We start from the raw sequence: 9,929 nt of genomic DNA, 5'->3' as shown, positions 1-9,929 counted from the left end.
TATTATATTAATTAAAAAAATTATATCATATATTTAGAAAACAGCAAGTTGTATCAATCAACACAACCGGATACAAGGTACGTATACCATAATATATTCAAATAAAATGAATTGTTGCGATGATTTTCAAATTTGCCTATTTTTCATGTAACGGTGATATAAAACTCTTTAAAAGAATGAAACAGTGCAGTTGTATGACATTCCTACATTTATATCCTGATTATATTTGAAATGTTTAACTCCATCATGTACTGCATAGTTGACCTTTTTTTTAAAGAATTATCTATAACAAGATAACTGTGCAACAGTGACGAAAAGTAAAAGAGAAGATACAGTAAGAAGTGAATTTTATTTTTTAGTTTCCTTGTTTACCTTCAACTTACTTTTAATGTTTTTTTTACTCACCTGCATGGCGCAAAGCAATAACTATTTAAATCAGACAACAAGTGTTGAGGTTAATCGATATCCAATGCTAACGAGTTAAACCTATTGTTTTTATGGTAAACATTCTCATTGTATGAATTTCAAATTTTTCTCGAATCCTTGTTCTAGTCTTTTGAACAAACTAATGTTGATAAGTCATGTTTCCTGTTCCGGGGCAAAGCATAATTCATTCAAAAACTTTCCATTCTCTAAGTATACTTTGACAAATAAAAAATTTTAGTTGAAAAGTGTGAATTTTATATATATATATATATATATATATATATATATATATATATATATATATATATATATATTATTAAAGAAATCACATTTCTATGTTGCCTGGACTATACGTGACGTCACACAAATGACATCTTTCAAACCGAAGATTTTACGCTTTTCATTTTCTTCAAAAAAAAATTAACATCAAAACAGCGGTTTCAAGGTAGGTCTTGTTATTTTTTCGATAATATTATTTAAGAGGCAAAAAATGTGTTAATTAATGAATTTCGAACTATGAGATCATTCCTTTAGTTTTTCATGTCAACTCTGGGTATGATGATTACTTTTTTCCAATGAAAACATTAATTACATCGAAATTGCATTTGAATCATTTTTGAAAATACACCTTGGTATATTATGGTCTCTTGTGGACAGTTGTCTCATTGGCAATCATACCACATCTTCGTTTTTATACTTGAAGGTTAAAGGCCGTACTTTGACCTATAATGGTACACTTTAACAGTCATAAATTTTAAATGAATCGATTGGACTTAAATGCTGAAACGAACTTCCAATGAACATGATGAAAACATAATTCAAAATACTAGCAATAGTTATTTCCCTATTAGCATAGTATTTGAAATCAAATAAAACTACTGTTTTTGTAAATATTAACTTTTCATTTTAAGCTCATCTGATTACGACGAAATTGGAAGAATAAAGGACGAACACAGTTACCAAGAATTGACAAAAGACAACAAAGGTTTGAGCTAAGTTGTCACATGTCATCAATTTGCGTCCATTATCGGCCGTTGTTGGTGTTTATTTTTATCCTCTTCAGTGAAAACAGCCATTCTGCAAACAAAATACCCAAAAACACACAATCGGCTTATTTTGTCAATTTGAAAATTGGTGTTGATAATTGAACTTCAACACAAACAATGAAACAAGTCAAAGTTCAAGGTCTTCATAATATTTATTTAGAATAAACCTGCAAACCTACTGCTTATTAGAGTAATTTCTAAAAGATAAATTTAAATTAGTTTGCACTTGTACTTGTTAGTATAAAAATGTATACCTTCAGACTGAAACTATCAAACCGAAAATCACTGATTCAACATCCACGAATAGTTAATTATAATTGAAGTTGTCAAGCAACTCCTGGTAGGTTGCACTTTTCCTAAATCACGGTTTCCTCTTATTTTTTCTCTAGATTACTATCTCGAAAAGTGCTACAAAAGAATTAAAATTGAAAACTGGCATATAATATATGCAAACGAGGATCCTAATACAAATTTACATGAATAAGCATTATTCATGTGTTAATAGGTTTCAAAATGTGTATTCCTTAAATATGTATTGTAAAGGTAATAACATACACGGTACTAATTTTTCTGCACCTGATGCGCATTTCGACAATCAATGTCTCTTCAGTGATGCTTGAGGCCGAAATATATGAAAATTTAAAACTTATTAAAAAGATGAAGACCTATAAACCAAGGAGGACAAACAATGTTAAGACAAATCCTGGAAAGGAATCAGAGGTAACGGAGATACATTCCTTAATTTGAAATAATTTTCAAAATTTCGTCACAACAATTTTTAATAAAACAAAATCCAAAATACTATAGTTTTGGCTACTGGGCTGGTGATACTCTCGGGAACTATCAGTCCACCATCAGAGGCATCGAATCATCATTCAATGAATGACTTTCAAAAAGGCTCAAGAAGAAACTTCATAAAGTGTTATCAGAAAATTGATACCAAAACACAACGTTGCTTTACTAACTATATACCAAAATAGATAATATATATGCGGTAGAAGAAGCAATTGTAAGTGCTGTAAAGCCGCCAACACTGACCACTCGTTCAGCAGCACAGTAACAAAGCAGCGATACAACATCTATGTTACATCTAATTGCAAAACGGAAAATAGTATTTATATTCTTACTTGTGGAACTTGCAAGCTGCAGTATGTTAATGAAACAGAAACTAAATTCAACATCAGACTTCACAATCACAGGTCGTTCTATACAAAAGGAAGAAACTGTCCAATTACGAGACAAATCTTAAGAACAGGACATACTTCTGATAATATCACCTTTCAAATAATTGAGGTACACCAAAACTGGGACTCCGAAAGGAGAAAACAGAGAGAAAGGTTCTGGATGTATCAGCTACGTACTCTTGAACCTGATGGACTTAATGAGAACAGTTCTACACAAAACCAAAGGAATAAATCATGAGTTTCATTCTATTTAAATAAAAGAACTATTTGTTTAGATTTAAAAATTGGTATGTACAATAAACGGCAAAAATATATTTTATATAGACCATCAATCAATATGTTAAACCTTTACACACATTTTGTGTAGCCGTCAAGCTACAAAGATATTTTTGTCATGCATCCAATTTACCCTAGATAGATGCACACGCCCGATGAAGCTAATTTGTTTAGCGAAATATTGCGTGAATAATATATAAAATGTATAACAACTAATTTTATAACACTCATTAGTTTGTTAAAGTCACATTCTTAGACACTTATATAATTTAATTTAGTAACTGCATCAGTTTATTTACAAACTGATCCACACTTAGATAGATTGAATGTTGATTGCTGCTATTTTTAGACACTATATTCGTTTATATTTTTTCGTTTGCGCTTGTATCATATTTTCCCTCCTGTTTATATGATCCGTTCATTCTATATTGACTCTTAAAATTCAAGAGTCTATCTGAAATTGAGAGTAAATTATATGGGCTTCCAAATACCGTTTCGATCCCGAACATCACTGAAGAGACATATATTGTCGAAATCTAGATCTGGTGTACAAAATAAATATTGACACCTTGTGTTTGTGGCATGACATCTTGGTGACAAGTTTATCGTTTTCTGTTTAGTACTAGTATTAAATTTATGTTAAGATTCATTTTGTTACATCTCGTGATCAATTTTATTTGGCAATCGCCAATGGCAGTCAGCAGGGTTTAAGAACATCAGTTTTTCGACCTGTTAGTCAAATGCGCTTTGTTTAAACATACTTTTTCACTTTTTTGGTCTTTTGGAAAATGTTGTTTGTGCTGTATTTAGACCCTTCTACAACGAAATTTGCTTTACATGCACACGTACAAAAATTGCGGTTTTTATCCAACGCAATCATAGGTGTGAACGTAGTTTTCAATTGAGACTTCATGTGAAAGAACTACCCTCATTCATTCAAGATACAACTGATTATCTCAAGAAAATGGAAAGCCTCAATCCTTTACCAAGCAATACTATACTTGCATCCATGGACGTGTCTTCTTTATATACCAACATTCCACAAGACGAAGGAATAGCAGCCTGTGAAGAGGCATGGAACATTCGTAGTGAAAAAAAATCCTCCTACTGAGTGCCTTGTTACACTTCTGAAACTAGTACTGGAGAAAAACAACTTCTCTTTCAATGAAAAACACTATCTCCAGATAGACGGTACTAGTATGGGCACAAAAATGGCCCCGTCATATGCCAACATATTTATGGGCCAACTTGAAAAACGCCTCTTGGCTAGTGCTCCATATCAGCCCTTATCATGGTTCCGATTCATTGACGATATTGATTTCAAATGGACAGATTCACAAGAACATCTTAATGAATTTCTAGAACACTGCAACTCTTTCCACCATTCAATAAATTTTACATATGAATCATCTATGGAGAAAATAAACTTCCTCGATACTACGAGTTACATCAAGAACGGAACCATTATAACGGACCTCCATACCAAACAAACGGACAAACATCAATTCCTTTCTCCTAAAAGTTGCCATCCTAAACACTGCTCCCGTGGTATCCCATTCAGCCAGGCATTGCGAATCAAGAGAATATGCTCTACTGAAAATACGAAAAATGCTAGACTTGGACAACTTCGTAAACATCTAGTTGTTCGAGGATACAATAACAACATCATTGATAGCGCTTTCGAAAGAGCAAACAAAACTAGTCGCCAAGAACTTTTTGAGTACAAAGATAAGAATAAAGCAGCTAACAGAACACCCCTTGTACTCACTTACCATCCTGATTTTAAAAATGTGTCATCCATTGTTCAGAAGCATTGGAAAATTATAGAAAATGATTTAAATCTAAAAAAAGTATTTTCTTCACCACCAGTCATGGCCTTCCGAAGACCTAAAAACATCCGTGACAAATTAGTGACATCTGTATTAGCAAAGCAGCCTAATCCATCGCCTGGTTGCTACAAACAATGTGGTCGAAGGAATTGTTTGTGTTGTAAAGCTGCCAATACAAGCAGTTCTTTCATCAGTTCCGTTACAAAACAAAATTATACCATCTACTCTAATTCCAACTGTAAAACGGAGAACTCAATTTATATATTAACATGTGACACTTGTGGCATTCAGTATGTGGGAGAAACAATGGACAAATTTAATATTCGGCTCAATAACCATCGTTCATCGTACAAAACCAACAAAAACTGTCCTCTCACAAGACATCTTCGTTCAACGAAACATCCTTTTGATAATGTCACTTTCCAAATTATAGAAGTCAACACCGAATGGGACACCACGGCGAGAAGGAGAAGAGAAAACTTTTGGATCCACCAACTCCACACTTTAGAACCTGATGGTCTTAACGAAAAAGACGAAAAAAGATACAGGAAAGATAAAGAATAATTTAAAACAAAGCATCGTCCTTTTTATCCCGTAATATTGGCCAATGGACGTTGCTCACTTCAACTACCAATTATGTATTTTTAAGGTAGCTAAATCCAAGTGCAACATGTACATTGATCTGCAAAACTTTCTTATTTTCAAAGCAGCTAAATGCAAGAGGTCATAGACATTGAGCTGCAAAATTTTCTTATTTTAAAGGCAGTTCAGTACAACATAGACGTTGAGCTGCAAAAGTTTCTTATCATCTACATCTGATTTCACCTGGATAGATGCACGCTTGATACAGCTAGTTGGTCTAGCGAAATATTGCGTTTATTTTCATCATTTTGTAAATATTTTAAACATTCTTATATTTACATACTAAATAGTGTGTTAAAATTACATTGTTAGGCAATCTATATATATATATAACATATATATATATATACAACTCGTCTAAACATCAACCCAACAATGTTAGATCTGTAAATTTGCTTTCGCAAATTTTTGGTTCTTCCCTCGCCGGGATTCGAACCCATGCTACTGTGATATCGTGACACCACATCGCCTGCACTGCAGCCGTCCCGCTAGACCACACGACCACCTGGGCTCTACAATAATAAAGCTTTCAGTGGCCGTGTGTTACCTTTCCTCGTCCGTTTTAATCTAGCGGCGTACTACAGTACATGATATATAAGGCATGGAGATGTTATTGTTACAGATCAGCTCAATTATCTATAGTAAAGGATCCTACAAATTAATGTAAGATACAGTCACAGAAAATAATTATATTTATAAGTACGTCTGAGTCAGTGACAACTCTACAACAGATTTATCCATCGAATATATATATATATATATATATATATATATATATATATATATATATATATATATATATATATATATATATATATATATATATATATATATATATATATATATATATATATTCCTTTAATAAAATTAAATTATATGAATATCATTAAAGGAATTTATATATATATAATATATCTATATATAAAATGACTGAATAAATAGTCAACGATCAATCTTACAGGGCGATGGATCATGTAATATGATTCTGGGGCCGTGTCAATGAAAGTATCCTAGGATATGTCCTAAGATAGGTCTTAGGACATTGTTTAGGATGGTCTTAGGACGTGTCTGAGACATGTCTTAGGATGTAAAACAAAGCTGTCTTAGGACAGTCCTAACTATGATGGTCCTAGGACCATCCTAACACATATACATTTAATTGAAAAAAATATACAGAGATTTCTATGACATAGATTTTATTGTATTTTAATATTTATATATGTAAATAGAGGGAGGGTGACTTGTACATACGGAAAACAATTAACGCAAAATAAAAGTTAAAGATTTAACGTAATACTAATAAATACGTTAATTAAAAATATGATGGAAGATATAAAAGATTTTAATACGAAAACAAAAGTAAATAGTCACAAAACTTTGTTAAATGCGATATTCGTGCTGCAATTTTAGTACCTAAACTAGTTTTGTCCTTAGGTCCACTCGATTTCATTACATGTATCGAATGAGGATTAGTTAAAAAAGAAGTAATTTTTTTCCCATATCTTAACTTTTTATTGCACCGTTTTGGTAGGTCGCAAAAATGTTGCTTTACTGATAGTATTTTTTAGGCTTCAAAAAAGGCAACACGAAATAATTTAATGTAATACAATTGAATCTTTAACAAAAATTGAAAAAAAAAATTGTTTTATAAATTTAATTTTTATAATAGTTTGATAGTTTAATATTGTATTAGTATTTTTAGTATTGAGTTTATGCCATATTTGCTGTTTTTATTACGTTTTAGGACATTGTAACCTTTAGGACTATCCTAAGACACTTATTTGTATGTCCTAACTTTAGGACCAAATTTAGGACATATCTTATTTTAGGAGACTTTCGTTAACCTGACTTAGGACTAAGACGTGTCATAAGACCATCATAAGACATGTCCTAGTCCTAGGACAGCTTCGTTGACACGGCCCCTGTACACTACAAAATATAATATATAACAAGTCAAAAAGGGTACAACATTACCATTAAATAACTATAAAATGAACAAATATTAGATATTTCGGATACAGATATCCTTCTTCAATAATAGCACGATGTTAAATGAATCATGTCAATATATTCAAACTGAGAAACTTTTTCAAAATCTTGAATTTATACAATTTAAGCGAACACCAGACGCTGATACAATTTTTAAATTTCCAAACACGGCGCAAAGATTACAAAGATATGCCAAATGAAAATAGTTATTATCGATGTGAACTGGCACAACTCTAAATTGCCAAAGGTTGGTGACAGTTTAGATGTTATAACTGCATTGAGGGCAGTCCTCAAACGAAAAAATCAAAAATGTCCTAATCGATCCAAGTTGGTATAATATTTCAAATTTGACAACGGTTGGGCAATTGCAACAGAAACTACATATTTAAGCCTCCCAAATGAATAGCAGTCTAATAATGATAAGAAAAATAATGTTTTATCTAATGAGGTAAAATAATTGAACGTGGCTACATACTTTTACATCCATCCCGAATGAATGGAACCCTGCAATTTAAACTGTTATTTTTAAAAATAATTTCGAACTGTAAAACCAGTACTAAAGCCGGAGTTATTGGAAACAGGTGATGACAGGAAAATGAGGGACTCATTCTATGTTTTTTTTCATTTATGCCCTCTGGGGAAACTGTTCGTAACTTTCTTATCCAAAATCTTTCCCGAGCGACTCTGTCGACCTTCGACCAACCCTCGTTGTGGTCTATGATTGTGATGGTAAGGTTTTTGAGATCAGCTTGTGTGTGCCCAGGTGGTCTTAAATGACGACTTACGAGTAGGTCGGGCTTGCAAGTGTAGTCACTTCGATGACCATTCATGCGTTTGTTGAATGGCTGCTCTGTCTCGCCAACATACTGCATGCCACATCGACACTGAAGGAGGTATACAACATTCTGGGTTTTGCAAGTTAGATTTCAATATATAGTGTACACAGACCCAGTCGATATATATAAATTCCTTTAATAAAATTAAATTATATGAATATCATCCCCTTTCAAAGTTATCTCTAAAAACGGGTCTTGCGATATGAAAATTCGTCTTTGGTTGTAAAACAGACACACTTGCACGACCTATGCCACTTTACCGTATGTTTTCTTTTATATATCTTGCTTAATCATAATATAAAATCCATTTCTGTAAATTATTCCATAAAAATAACGACCCCCTTTCTTGAACTAGAAAATGTACACGACTTATGATTAATTTTTAAGAAAGAACATGCGAGAATGTTTATTGCTCCATGCGAAAGCACATTTTAAATAGTACACATCTGTAATTTTATAAAAAAAAAAAAACACACACAAAAAAAGAGAAAGATTTACGACACACATTTAACACGGTTCGGTTAATATATATACGAACTATCCTTTGAAATCATTATTCGTGACTGTGATTTAATTGTTTCGTCCATGAAGATCATTTTTTTCAGACACTGTATTAGGTTTTCCTCATATATAGATATAGGAATGTGGTGTGAGTGCCAATGAGTGTCATATGTCTTTTTTATCACTTTGTGTATTCTATAATTTTTGACAATAGGCTTATCATCTTTTTCTATCAATACCCCCTCAAAAACAACAGATAACAACCTATTATGTAGGTTACAATTCTGTATATATAGACAATGCGAGTTTCCATAGACATCATCATCATCATTTAAAAGAAGCTATTTTTTTAACTTTTATTTTGATATAATTGCTTTAATATTTTTCTTTATCAATTTTCAGATTCAAGACAGCAACTTGAGACACCACCTGTATATACAAATATGAATATTTGAGATTAAAATCGAAGTATTCTTCTTTTTAAATTCAAGCTAGAATTTACTTTTAAATTGATAGATTCTCTCTTATGTATTATAATTCTGGATTTTCTAAGACGTAGTGTTATGTTTTGCCTGCATTTGTATCTTATAAATGGATGCATAACATTTTTATTTCAATGGGTAGACTACTGTTTCTCTGAACTCAAATAATCAAACAAATCAGAAATATTAAAAACAAGATGATGAAACTTAAGGAAGTTGAATCCTGTCCTTTAATGAATGGAGGCCATCACGAGTAGGTTGATTGTTATGGAATACTGCGGATTCATTTATTTTCGTGGGTTCAAATTTTCGTGGATAAAGGAAAAAAATAAAGTCATTCTCATCTACAAACAGAAGAGAAAGCATGTTATCAAGACAAAAAGGGGATAACACATTTCCATTCTTAAAAATTTAAATTGGTCGTAATTTGATTAAATAATAGTATCACCAAAAATGGTCGGATGGATGGTTGTTTGTCGTCCAGTGGCAAGTTAGATGCATAATAAAGACGAGAACATGGTAATGAGAAATTTATACACAGTTGCTAGCTCATGAAGTAATAGTCCGCAAGAAAACATGTATGGTTTACAGATGAAAGAATAACACATTAATGATACAGAGAAAAAAAAACGCAGAGAAAACCATGCATTAAATATCAAATAGAGAATAATGGAGTGGGGAAATATTAACAATAGGAATAATCATAAGTACTGAATTA

The 9,929-nt window shown here is 32.0% G+C and overlaps 1 long non-coding RNA gene across 1 annotated transcript; it reads left to right on the top strand.

The window, feature by feature from the left end:
- Positions 1 to 35: 35 nt before the first annotated feature.
- Positions 36 to 9,161, top strand: LOC143078176 (uncharacterized). Its single transcript, XR_012979088.1, has 3 exons — positions 36 to 77; positions 1,338 to 1,411; positions 9,132 to 9,161. It is a non-coding gene; the product is annotated as an uncharacterized LOC143078176 (long non-coding RNA).
- Positions 9,162 to 9,929: the final 768 nt, after the last annotated feature.

This window comes from Mytilus galloprovincialis, chromosome 6 (genome assembly GCF_965363235.1).
Source record: "Mytilus galloprovincialis chromosome 6, xbMytGall1.hap1.1, whole genome shotgun sequence".
Classification (NCBI taxonomy): Eukaryota; Metazoa; Mollusca; class Bivalvia; order Mytilida; family Mytilidae; genus Mytilus; species Mytilus galloprovincialis.
This window is presented reverse-complemented; position numbering and strand designations above follow the sequence as displayed.